Source organism: Carettochelys insculpta, chromosome 14 (assembly GCF_033958435.1).
Source record: "Carettochelys insculpta isolate YL-2023 chromosome 14, ASM3395843v1, whole genome shotgun sequence".
NCBI lineage: Eukaryota > Metazoa > Chordata > Testudines > Carettochelyidae > Carettochelys > Carettochelys insculpta.
In genome coordinates, this window is record NC_134150.1 from 38,908,880 (window position 1) to 38,921,995 (window position 13,116).

General features: G+C 43.6%; 1 long non-coding RNA gene across 2 annotated transcripts in view; it reads right to left on the reverse strand.

Moving 5' to 3' along the window:
- The window catches only part of LOC142020773 (uncharacterized), a 129,836-nt gene that overhangs the window by 20,636 nt on the left and 96,084 nt on the right, over positions 1-13,116 (reverse strand). For both annotated transcript variants that reach the window (XR_012647497.1, XR_012647496.1), the window contains exon 2: positions 9,796-9,893. This is a non-coding gene — a long non-coding RNA (uncharacterized LOC142020773). The remainder of the gene's footprint in view (positions 1-9,795; positions 9,894-13,116) is intronic.

The following is a 13,116-nucleotide window of genomic DNA, read 5'->3' on the forward strand; positions in this document are numbered from 1 at the left end:
CTGGGCTGACCCTGTCTACGTGAACACATTTCATCCATTATGAAAAAGCCATGTAATATGTTAAGCACAAAGTGGACTGTGAGATACCAACATGTGCTATATTTTTCTAACTTGCTGGTGTCCTTGCTACTAGTACCTACAACCCTCTCCTTACCAGGAAACGTAGATTGTAATAGAATCTCCTCGCAACATTTCCCATGCTTTCTTCCTTTACAGAATAAAATTAGCAGAGTTCTCCTGAGATGGTAGCTAAGAAATCTGGCCTTCCTTGGATGACCTCAATGGAATCATTTGCTGCTCAAATGACAGACAAATGCAGTAATTAGGTCTATTTAGTGAAGCAGAGGTGAAAGGTCAAACTACTGGGCAAACTGTCTCCACTGCTTAACTTGGTCACCAAGTCGGGGATTTGCAAAGGTAATATTTGTACAATAACCCGACACTGGCAATCTCCAGCCTGCAGGTCCCTGCTCCGTGACTGGAGCTCCCCTAGGGCTCTGCACACCAAATGCGTTTTTTTTTTTTTTGGTTTAACTCAGATGGTAGCTGACAAACCTATTCAAGGTGTTCTCCCTTCCTCTCTGGCCTTTTTATTTCTTTGTTTTCAGGACTGATTTTTCTTAATTTAAACAAGGAGCAGGTGATCACCATTGTATGATGGGTTCTTTCCGGATGCCCCAGAAGTATGGTGATGGAGTGCTTATAACATTGAATAGTCAGGGGTATTGGGGTTTCACTGGGATTTGCAACATTTCTAAACATCATATGGGAATGATAGCAGTATGTATATTACATGCACACAGATGTAAATTGTAAATACATTATATATATATAGATATATAGATATATAGATATAGCTGGTGCATAATATAGCGATCTAGAACACACAAAAATATATTAGAAGAAAATTCTTAAGGTTACTAAGTTAAATCTCAGTAGCTAGGAAATGCCAGAATAGAGGGGGGCCGGTGCAGCCCTCTTGTGTCCCCCTTCTGCATTATGACAGCTTTTCATTATATGATCACACAGTATTTTACTCCCTGCCTAAAAAACAGAAGTTTATTAATAAATGCCTAAGCAAAATCCTCCAGAGCTACTGGCCATCCACCATCACCAACCAAGACCTGTGGCAACTGATTGACCAACTTCCTGTTGAAGAAGAAATCAGGAAGAGAAGATGGTGATGGATTGGACGTACCCTTAGAAAACCAACCGCCAACATCACAAGGCAAGCCTTGGGTTGGAACCCCCAAGGAGAAAGGAAAAGAGGGTGCCCAAGAAACACCTGGTGCAGAGACCTGAAGGCAGACACTAAAGAGACAGGACACACTGGTCAGAACTGGAAAAGATCACCCAGGACAGGGGATGCTGGGAAGTGGTTGTCAATGGGCCTATGCTTCAAGCTGTAGGAATGGAAGAGGCTTACTACTACTACCACTACTAATTTGGTGCACATGATGGGCCTGGTCTGGAGAGAAATTTGGGTGGCAGAGCAAAGAAGAGTGTTTCCTGTAGGACTCCTGCTTCCTTTGCTCCAGAAGTCAGAAGGCATGTTACGAATGAGGCAGGAGATTGCTAGAAGAGAAAGGCTGCATGGAGTGCTTGACTGCAACCTCAATGGTGTTATTTTTACAGTTTTTTTTTTGTGTAAAATTACCTAGTTTAAAAAAACAAACAGAAATTCCATCATGTGGCATCATAGTGATGGCTGCATGGGCCACCAGCAGGGCTGGAACTTTTCACTTCATCACACAGACCTCTGCCACTGGACTTAATAGACACATAATACCAGGCATGGCTACAATCTTCTGTGTGCACTGACACTAGAAGGGGCTGAGTCGCTTTGCCAGTGGGTATTTCCTGAAAGTGGCAGCAGAGCCGTCCCTTGGATGCAGCAAATGGGGGCGACCGCTGTGAGTCCCATACTTTTGGGAAGGCCCATGCTGCAATGTGCATGTGTTTTGCAGCGCTCAGTCTCCAGCAACAGCAGCCGTATTTGCTGACTCCATGAATGCTCTGTGGCTAGAATATCCACAGAAAAAAAACGGTGGGTGCTCAGTGCACACTAGGCACCCCTCTATCAATGCCTCTCCCTCCTTCCAGTGCCTCCTGCTTGCTGGTGGGCCCCAACAATCAGCACCTCCCCTCCCTCCCAGCCTGTGCTGCCTGATGCAAGCAGCTGTTTCGTCAGGAGGTGCTGGGGGGGTGGAGCAAGGGAGCAACGTGCTCAGGGGACAGAGTGGAACTGAGCAGGAAGAGGCGGGGCAGGAGTAGGAAGAGGCAGGACTCCTGGCATGACGGTGCTAACAACGATGTTGGTTTTAGCTGGTGTGTTTTGGTGTAGTGTAGAGGCATTAAATGAGGAATCGACACTTTCCAGATTTGGAATGTGGAAAGAAAAAAGCATAAAGAGAAATATTCCACAAATACTGAGAGTAAAATACCCTACCCAGTGCGAGCACACTTTGCTTTATTTCAAGAACAGCATTGGAAAGTGTGTATGTTTAACTGGAACTGCCCATGGGCAGATTGCTACACAGACAGTAACACAAAATAGCTCCTGAGACTCAGACAGAAGGCACAAGGTTGCTGTTTGTTTTTGAAAGAGACAGGAAGGTTGTTTATTTGTGGAAACAGGTCATTGTCGGACCATCAACTATTAGACTTGACTGTGAGCCAGCACTTGTTAGAGAAATTTGCACTTCCCAACTGGGGTAGTTGTGTTTTATTGTTCATACAGCAACTACGGTAAGTCAACTAAATAATGATTTATTTATACATGTGCACACGATAAAGAACTGTCAAAAATAAAATGAAGAGCTTGCTCGAATCTCTAGTCAAAGCAGTGGGAGCTCTGACCTCCTACTGCCCATAAACCCTTCCTGAGTAAATATTTCTGTCGTGTAAAGATAAAAGATTATTTTTATAACTTGTAACAAACTTGGATTCTTCATCCTAAAATGCCGGGGTTTGAATTGCTTCACACTGAAGGGATGCATGGAAAATCTTGGCTTTCAAAACGCAAGTGAGCAGGCAGGTTAACTGTACTGTATATCTATTTATTTTGCTCAGTGTCCTACCTCTGGATGATTGCTATGGAAGTCCAGTGACCAGAGCATGTGTCTTACTTGGCAATGCTCTAGTACTGTTGATGGAAATGTCAATGAATCCTGAAACATTCTGCTGTACATTGTATTGCATCTTGTGTGTATGATATCACACACATGCTCTTATGTGTTAAGGAAGAGGTCTTTCCCCCCACAGCTCTTTTGCACCAATCTGATGGTGAAAAGAGGCCTTTAACAGGACTCCATCAGCTTCCTGGGGATTCTCCAGGCATTGGGAGTACCTGGCACAACACCATTCCTTCTCCTGCTTCCTGCTCTAGAAGGCATCTCAAGCATGTGGCAAGGAACAGGGGACATAGCAGGTGTGCTTCAGTGCTACCCAGTAGCCAGAAAGTTCATTGGTGGCCATTACAGCCAGTCCTCTAAATAGTGATATGGTCAAAACTACCCGAACTAAGAAGTGATGCAGGGCATTTCTCCCTGGCTCAGCTGTAGCAGGGGCACCTCTGGTTTCCTTGAGGCTCAAACCCAGTGTTCCCTCCAAGTTTTTCCATCCAGGTCTGGAATAAATTTTGTTATATGCACCAAGGCATGCACAGAAGTGCACTGCCAATTGAGGCACAGACTGCTGGCTGGGGGCACTCTGCTAATCAGCTGGGTGGCACCTGAATTTCTCCTGGGCGGCAGCCCAAGCGCTCAGCTTACAGGAACACCGCTCAAAGCCTGCATGCCTACAGACTAGCTCTCCCTCCCTCCCAAATCATTCCATAGCCATGCAGAGGTGAGAGGCTGAACTGTGCCCCAGAGTACAATTAGTAATATGGTATTCTCTCTGAGGCTTAAAAAGAAAGCTGGTATTAAGAGGTACAAGATTTAACACAACAAAAGATGCCTTAAAAGCGAAACTCACAGATGTCAGCAGCAGCCCACTACCTGGGTTTGAAAACATGGACCATCTTCAGAAGACTTTGGGGAACGCTGTTGCTAAAGCTGCTGGCTCTAACTGACAGATGCTCCATCTGAAGGCCATTTACCCCATTTCCTCATGATTGTCTCCTCCTAGCTATGAATTAATTAGATCCAGCTATTAGAAGTGAACCAGTACTCTCCTGGAGACTGGGCTTGGAACACATTTTAACTTTGGTTGTCAGAACATCTTGTTCTTTTCAATTCCGGACCCTTAAAATCTTTATTATGAGGTTCAGAGATAATCCAAAATGTTAGCCATTTTCATGTGATACGTGTACGCACACGCTCACAGAAACACACACACACGCCCTGTGGTCATCCTGAACAACTTGCTGGTTTGCTCTAAATAAATAAGTAGGGTTCCCTCCGTTTTTTCCATATTTCCCATACTTAACCCTAGTGAATACCTATGCAATATGGAGGTAAGATTATTTTGCAACTAACATGTTTTTTAAAGGATGACCACCATGTATGTGTGTGGGTGGGTGTATAAACATTTAAATACATGCAAACACACAGAGAAATGGCTCATTTCTGCACTCCTTTCTCACGCAAAACTCCCATTGGTTTCATTCGTTGTTCTGCTTGAGTAACAATTACAGAACTTGACCTTCAGAACAAAAGTTTATTTGCTTGATACTGTAGCTAATATCCCAGTTTCTGTTAATTGGGCTCTGCATCACATTACTTCGGGAGCAGGGGCCCATTAATCATCTTCTTTTGCCTAGTTTAGCCCTGCTTTAAGGCCTAGTCTACACTAGGGAACAAAGTTGATCCTGACCATCAATTCTAGACACGCTAATGGCCTACACTGGTCTATACTAGGGAAAAAAATTGATCCCAGATAAGCAATTCTAGCTACGTCAATAATGTAGCTAGTATCGATGTATCAGGATCAACTTTATTCCCTAGTGTAGACTGGGGTTCTTCAGTCTTGCACCGATATCCCTTACTCCACACGATAGCATAGAATACCAGGTCTACAGCCGAACCTAGAGGCAACAAAATCGAACTCCAGGGGATCTATCACAGCAGGTTGAAAGTGCAGTAAGAATAGACATACCCTTGTTCTCTGCTCATTGTGATGGAGAACACGAGAGAAAAGAGAAATAGGCTCAGGACTAGCTTCACTGCCTATATTTACTTTTTGAATATAATTGAATGACAAATTCCACCTGGCATTTATTCACCCTGAAGCATTTAGTATCATGATGTTTAGTAACAAAGGGACCAATCCTGGATGCTTCCCCCCAATTCAAGTTATTGGGTCACAATTGTAACTGGTTTGGACCTATTTGCTGGACTCCCCTGGAATTCTCCTCATGCCCTAATTAAATCATGGACAGCAAATTTGCAAATCATTTGTAAGTGTCCTTGTGGACACTTTGCATGCATCTTCTTCCATCTTGATTTCGACCACACACAAGATGAAGAACCTGAAATTCTCTTCATAGGCACTGAGGTCAGTCAGGAGTGTCTACACTGAAGTCACTTTAACATGGAGGAAAAATGATAAAATTGCCAAAAGTTTTGAGGCATCCTACCAATTTCTTGCCTGCTAGTGCTCCTGGCACCTCTGCTCTTAAATTGGCTATTAATGGTTATTGTCGATCAGGAAAGTTCACCACTCAGTTGGCGTAAGACAAGTTGCCTTTGCCCTGTTGCTGTACTGGACCACGTGTTCCCTACATGCACTACTGCTCTCTGTTGGAAGGGATAAGAATAAGTTCTGATTTTACTACAGCTTGCAAGATCAGCTACATTAGTCAATAATTTGTGTGCTTGCTAGTTATATGAGCTGCAAGATTTTCTTTAGGTTAAGAACTGGAGATGGAAAGATAAAGGCATTACACAGAACTCGGCTTTTTAGGCTACAGTAACTGAAACCAATTAATACACCCAACAAACTGATACTCTTATTTACATCACTAGTGCATCAGATTTCATAATAATCTGACTTCTAATCTCCAGTTCATCAGTAAAAGGGGGGAGAAGTCTTTCTATGGTATTTTGGTTTCAGCATTTAATTAGATTGGTTCCACCATTATTGGGTTTTAAAAATAAAACATGATTTCATAACGAAGAGTGAAACCACAGACGAGATGGTGTTGTAAGTGGAATCAAACAGATAAGCAAGAAAGCAATGCCAGATGCTTTTGGGGGAAGAGAAATCTTGACTCAAATCAGATTTAAACAGATGTTCTGATGTCTGGAGTTTGCCAAACATTTCATATTCAAAATGCCTGGTGTTTTTATTTGAACCCTGTCTTCTCCAGATGGGAAAAACCTGTTCCGATCAAATAAAAACATCAACCTGCCTCTTTACCAGAACTTGATCCCAAAGGCTTTTTGAAGTTTGGAAGACTTTGGTTAACTTGTTTTGCTTCTTTTTTTTTTCTCATTTTTTTCTCTGTTAGTCTCAGATGAGATTAGCAAAGTAGCAGGAAAGTAAGAAGAAACAAGACTATTTTTGCAGAATTACAAACTGAGGAAGAAATATGTTTCTGTAAGATTCCAAAAAGGATTAGATAAGGTCATGCTTGGTTCAACAACATCCAAGCTAAAGTTTCCAGATTTTCAGGGATTCCACCATCACCCCTACATTTTATTTGGAATTGGGAGTTGAAAACTTAGACTTACATGAATATTACTAATTTATTATTAAAGCTTTGAGCTTCAAAAGAGCATCTTCCAACCACTGGATCCAATCTGTAAGTGCTAACGTGCTAAATAACTGAATGGGCACATTCAATGTTTGAAATGCTGACAAAAGCAAGGAATGCTGGGCATAACCCCCCAACTGATGTTAAAACGAAACTCTCATTGACATCAGTGGAACCAGATTTCATCTTGCTGGAGCTGCTCAAAACAAGAGATCGTCCACAGCAGTGGAGGATTGTTTTCCTAAGCTGAGTGCTTGGGTAGCTGCCCACAAAAGATTCAGATGCGCGCAGCTGATCAGCTGAGTGTCCACAGCTGCCCACAGCCTGTAGCATGTGTTTCTATTGGTGGTGCGCACCTATACACACCTTGATGCACATAACAAAATTTATTCTGCAAATGGGTGCAAAAAAAATAGAGGAAACATTGCAGTGGCAGCTTCTAAAGGTTTAACTGTAAAAGATCATTGACAAGCCTACCCATGAGTTCCTGATCTTGATTCCATGGCCCCATTCCTGAAGTCCTTGCACAGATAACATCCCCATTGAACTCCTATGGGATGGGGGGAGGATTTAAAGAAAAACCTTAGTCAAAATTTTAATCAGAGTGGTGAATAAGTGCACCTAAACTGAAATATAGAGGATTTATTTCTGCTTTCTTTGTACCCACAGACATCAGTGGGTTGTTTAAGTGTGCACACAGAAGGCAGGATCAAGCCCAAAATAGGCTGTTTCTAGAGAAACAGTTCATAAAGAAACATCCTTCAAAGCAATTATAGGGGAAAATACTCCAGGTTACCTAAGAATTCACAAGAGAGCTCACCGAGTTTGGAAAGTGCTCCACTGTCTTGGGCTGCAGCCACACTACAGCAGAAGATCGAACTGCTCAGGGTCAAACTTCCAGGGTTTCATTTCATGTATGCGCAAAATTATGCTCCTAAGGGTCAACATTGACCCCTGTACACCCTGAGGCAAGGAATAAGGAAGGTCAAACTTCTGCTATGTGGACAGACATGGAAGTTGACCATGGATAAATCAATTTTAGCTACGCTATTGCCTGAGCTAAAATTGTGCATTGCCAGTCAATTTCTAAGGCTAATGTAGACATAGTCTAAATGCTATTAGCCTAATCCTTTGGGAAGCCTGGTTAAAAGAATCAGAGATTATGGTCAGGTCTACAATAGACAAAGTTGAGTGTAGATACTCAGTTCCAGCTATGACAATTGCATAGCTGGAATCGCTTTATCTACAATCGACTTTCCTGGCCGTCCTCACTGAGGGAGGTTGATGGAAGAAACTCTCCAATCAAACTCCCTACTCCTCGCGAGATTGAGGAGTACAGGGGTAGACAGTCGACCCCTGATAATTCGATTTCATGTGTCCACACATGGCAAGTGAAATCGAACCTGCGAAGATCGACCCTGATCAGGGAACCTGATATCCTAAGATGTGCCTATTGCCTGACCAATTCAGAGCTAAACTGAGGCTTTGCCACCAGACCTGTGAATGGGCCAGTGACTTGTTGTGATATCCCAATACCAGCTCAGGAAGCAGAAGAGAATCTGCCTCTCATTCCATAATGGCTCAGTACATGACATACCCCATGCTATGAATATACCTGACATTCCTATGAGCCCAACGTGCTGGTACATCTACCCTATCCCATGCATTAGGACATGGAGCCAATGAGCAAGGAGTGCTTCTCTCCCACCAATGCTGAGAGCTGGTAGAAGGGAGTAAGAAGGAGCCTTGCATACACCCCCACAACCCCTGGTGCCGGCACACTAGAGCCGTGTCTACACGTGCACGCTACTTCGAAGTAGCGGCACTAACTTCGAAATAGCGCCTGTCACGGCTACACGTGTTGGGCGCTATTTCGATGTTAACATCGACGTTAGGCGGCGAGACGTCGAAGACGCTAACCCCATGAGGGGATGGGAATAGCTCCCTACTTCGACATTCAGCGTTGAAGTAGGGACCGTGTAGTCGTTGCGCGTCCCGCAACTTCAAAATTGCAGGGTCCGCCATGGTGGCCATCAGCTGATGGGTTGAGAGACGCTCTCTGTCCAGCCCCTGCGGGGCTCTATGGTCACTGTGTGCAGCAGCCCTTAGCCCAGGGCTTCTGGCTGCTGCTGCAGCAGCTGGGGATCCATGCTGCATGCACAGGGTCTGCAACCAGCTGTCGGCTCTGTGGATCTTGTGTTGTTTAGTACAACTGTGTCTGGGAGGGGCCTTTTAAGGGAGCGGCTTGCTGTTGAGTCCGCCCTGTGACCCTGTCTGCAGCTGTGCCTGGCACCCTTATTTCGATGTGTGCTACTTTGGCATGTAGACGTTCCCTCGCAGGGCCTATTTCGATGTGGTGCTGCGCAATGTCGATGTTGACCATCGACGTTGCCAGCCCTGGAGGACGTGTAGACGTTATTCATCGAAATAGGCTACTTCAATGTAGGCTTCACGTGTAGACGTAGCCTAGATGGGCCTCAATCTGACCTCAGTGCAAAAGTAAAAAAGGGATCATGAAGATCATCAGGTTAGAGAAATGTTTAGTACAAGAAAAGTGCCTCACATTTTTTTTTTGAATGAGTGACTGGTTGTCTGAATCAGAAAGGGACAAGTTTGGACTCAGCCCAAATTCATTACTCAAAATTCAGCTCCATTCTAATGTTCTATCTAGAATTAGGAGTTCCTGATGGCAAGGAGGAGTCTTGAGTTTTGTTGTCAAAGACCTGTACACATGAAAGCTAGTCAGCATCATAGCAGCCAAGGACAGAATAATCTGTTCAGTTCTGTAGTTGCTGGGCTTCTTATTCCAAGCACAGGTGCAACAAGTGAATTTATTAAAGTCTTGTGGGACAAATGAAACAGGATCTGTAAGCACAATGTTTGAATAACAAAGAAATTTAAGAATGCAGGTCATCAGCTGATGAAATGCATTGTATAAGAACTAGTATTACCATCATCACAGTCCTTCGCATAAGGCATGACACACTTGGATTCTAGATCCACCTCCATCATTGATTGAGCTCTGGAGCTCACCTCAAGAAATCACCTCGCTTCTTCCTCATTTCAGTTTCCCCATCTGTAATAGCACTGCTTACCTCTCTTTAGCGTGCTCTTTGGATTCGTAGATTACAGATACCTCCTTTTTCTTTTCAGAACACACTCATTTCTTTTTCAGAAGACATCCCTCTGCAAACTAAAGGCAAAAGTAAAATCAGTCCAGAGCCCTATGCTCAACTCTAATGTTCTGCAAGTGTACTGTTCAGGTATAGCTCACAAATACATCTTAAATTCTAGTGAGACATCTAGGCTGCGTCTACACGTGCACGCTACTTCGAAGTAGCGGCAGTAACTTCGAAATAGCGCCCGTCACGTCTACACGTGTTGGGCGCTATTTCGAAGTTGAAATCGACGTTAGGCGGCGAGACGTCGAAGTCGCTAACCCCATGAGCGGATGGGAATAGCGCCCTACTTCGACGTTCAACGTCGAAGTAGGGACAGTGTAGACGATCCGCGTCCCGCAACATCGAAATAGCGGGGTCCTCCATGGCGGCCATCAGCTGGGGGGTTGAGAGATACTCTCTCTCCAGCCCTTGCGGGGCTCTGTGGTCACCGTGGGCAGCAGCCCTTAGCCCAGGGCTTCTGGCTGCTGCTGCTGCAGCTGGGGGTCCGTGCTGCATATACAGGGTCTGCAACTAGTTGTTGGCTCTGTGTATCTTGCACTGTTTAATGAAAGTGTGTCTGAGAGGGGCCCTTTAAGGGAGCGACTTGCTGTTGAGTCCGCCCCGTGACCCTGTCTGCAGCTGTGCCTGGCTCCCTTATTTCGATGTGTGCTACTTTGGCGTGTAGACGTTCCCTCGCTGTGCCTATTTCGATGTTGGGCTGAGCAACGTCGAAGTTGAACATCGACGTTGCCAGCCCTGGAGGACGTGTAGACGTTATTCATCGAAATAGCCTATTTCGATGTCGCAACATCGAAATAAGCTATTTCGAAGTTGGGTGCACGTGTAGACGTAGCCCTAGTGAGCAGAAAGGCTGTGATTCTATGTTATATGCTAGAAAATTTGTGTGTTACTAGGATTGCACCCATATATATGCTGTCTTTTTGTATAATTTTCCATCCAAAGATCCAAAATATCTGTGTTATCCCACTATGGTAAATATTCTGCAGGGACACCTAAAGTCTGTGATACCACCTGGCTTAACCAATTATTCTTTGTAATAGGGTATGTGTCACATCAATGTTGATACTAAATGTCAAGCAGAGAATCCTTGTTACAATTAAACATTTTTTTTGCATGCAGCAATTTCATAAAAGTAAGGGTGAAACCTGCAAACTTCTCATTGTGCAGGGGTTTCCCTATATACATCTAGAGCATTCTATGTGTGTGAATACTTGGCCTTGGATTCTTCAAAAGCAATCAGAAAATAAATATAGTGTCATATGGAATTTAAAAGGCAATTATCGCTAGAATTTGTGGAAAGTCGGTGTGAATTATACACTAATGCCTGTTGTATAGTTAATAAATCTCATTATTGGTAACTTACAGCTCCTAGAATTAATTTACCAAAAACTGCTAAAAATGAGACTGATCCAAAAAGCATTGAAATCAGTGGAAATATCGCCTATGCTTTCAATAGGCTTTGGTCAGAGTTGAAATAATTTGAACAGAATAGACACATTACTGGGATGAGTACGTTGTGTAATATAATTTAGTAATATTTGCAGGAAAAGATATGGTTTGCTTTTTATACTCAGCAGAAGAAAAGGAAGAGCCAGCAGTCGGATTCCAGAAGTATTGTCTGTGTCTTTTGAAGTTAAATATCCAGTTCATAATTAATATTTGGATTCTCTAGGGTAGGTTTTTAAATTGTTTAGATGAGAAAAGGATTCAGGCCTAATTTTCACACACAATAATGATTTTGCATATGCAGTTAAGACAACTGTGCATATAAATTCCCAGTTCTGATCCTTTGTACATAAAGAAAATGATTGGCGCACGGCAATTAGGACAATTACACATGTAAATTAGATATGCTGCCAGGCACACATTGAGGATTTGACTCCAAACACACACATACGCTTATGGGCAAATAAACTGCTAGTGTGCAAACTGCAGAATGTATAATAATTATAGATCTTGGGCTGCAGAGGTGAGAGAAACAAAATAAATCCAAGTTGCCTGTTAATAAAGGTGCAGGGCTTTAGTTTCCTGTTTCAATGTATTAATCTTCCACGAGTGGTTTACACATATTTGGAATATATGAAGTTGGACTGAGACAAAGAAAATTCTGTCCAAATTTTACTATTTTCCAAACGATGCCTCATTTATTATCATAGACAGATCTGAGTCTCCAGGGATTAACATTTTGGCTGCACAGAATGATTAGATTCAAGATCAGGAAGAACCCTGGAGTCTAAGGCTCAAAGGATTTCATGCAACAACAGAAATATCAGATGTAACATAACTTACCTTTTGCTTCTTATGCTCCAACCAAAATGCATCACTGAACTCTTCACACACAAATGCTGCCAGTATTAAGGATTTGACATCAAAAATAAATATAACACTTTTTTCCACTACAGTCTAGAGGTAACTGGGCCACTGCCTTTCTACCACACAGATCATCGCATAGTTGGGTGCCTCTAACATTACTAGTATTCATAATACATTAACGATTCTTTATTATTGCTAATCAGGATTTAATAAGGATTATTTTCACTGAACATCTTGCAACCAGGCCCACTGACACGTGGGGAAAGAGAGCAGTTGCCACACGGCCCCGAGTTTAAAAGGGGCCTGGAGCTTTGGCCTCTGCGGTTGTTACTTCAGCAGCTCTGTGCCCTGTGAAATGCTGTAGCAGTGCTGTTCTGCTTCTCCATGCAGCTCTGAGATGGAGGGGGGGCAGGAAGGCGGGTGGCCCAGCACGGCTATTTGCATGGCACTGAGGCCCCGCCCCCTCCTACCATTGGCCACACCCCTTCCACTCTTGGCCCACCCCTTCCGGGGCACAGAGCTTGCCCCGCCTTCCACATTGCCTGGATCTGCAGTGGCTGTTGGCCCAGCTGCTTTCAAAAGAGGCCTTCAATTCAAACAAGGCCCAGATCATGCAAATGCTAAGCCCATGCATAGTCTCACTGACTTCAGCGGGACTGCTCATGTGGGTAAAGTTAGGCAGGATTTACAGAAACTTGCCTTAAATAATTAAGCTCCAAAATGAGAACTGAGTAGGTCACCACAACTCATGTACTCAGGGTTTGTCTACTCTTGCGGGGTTCTCTTCCAGAAAAAAACCCTTTTTCCAAAAGCCAGCAGAGTGTTCACACTGCCACGCACAGAAAGTCGAGCTAAGTGAGTTTTTCCCTTGAAACGTCTGCCAGCTCTGCAAACAACTTTTGCCACCTCCCCACCTTTCAA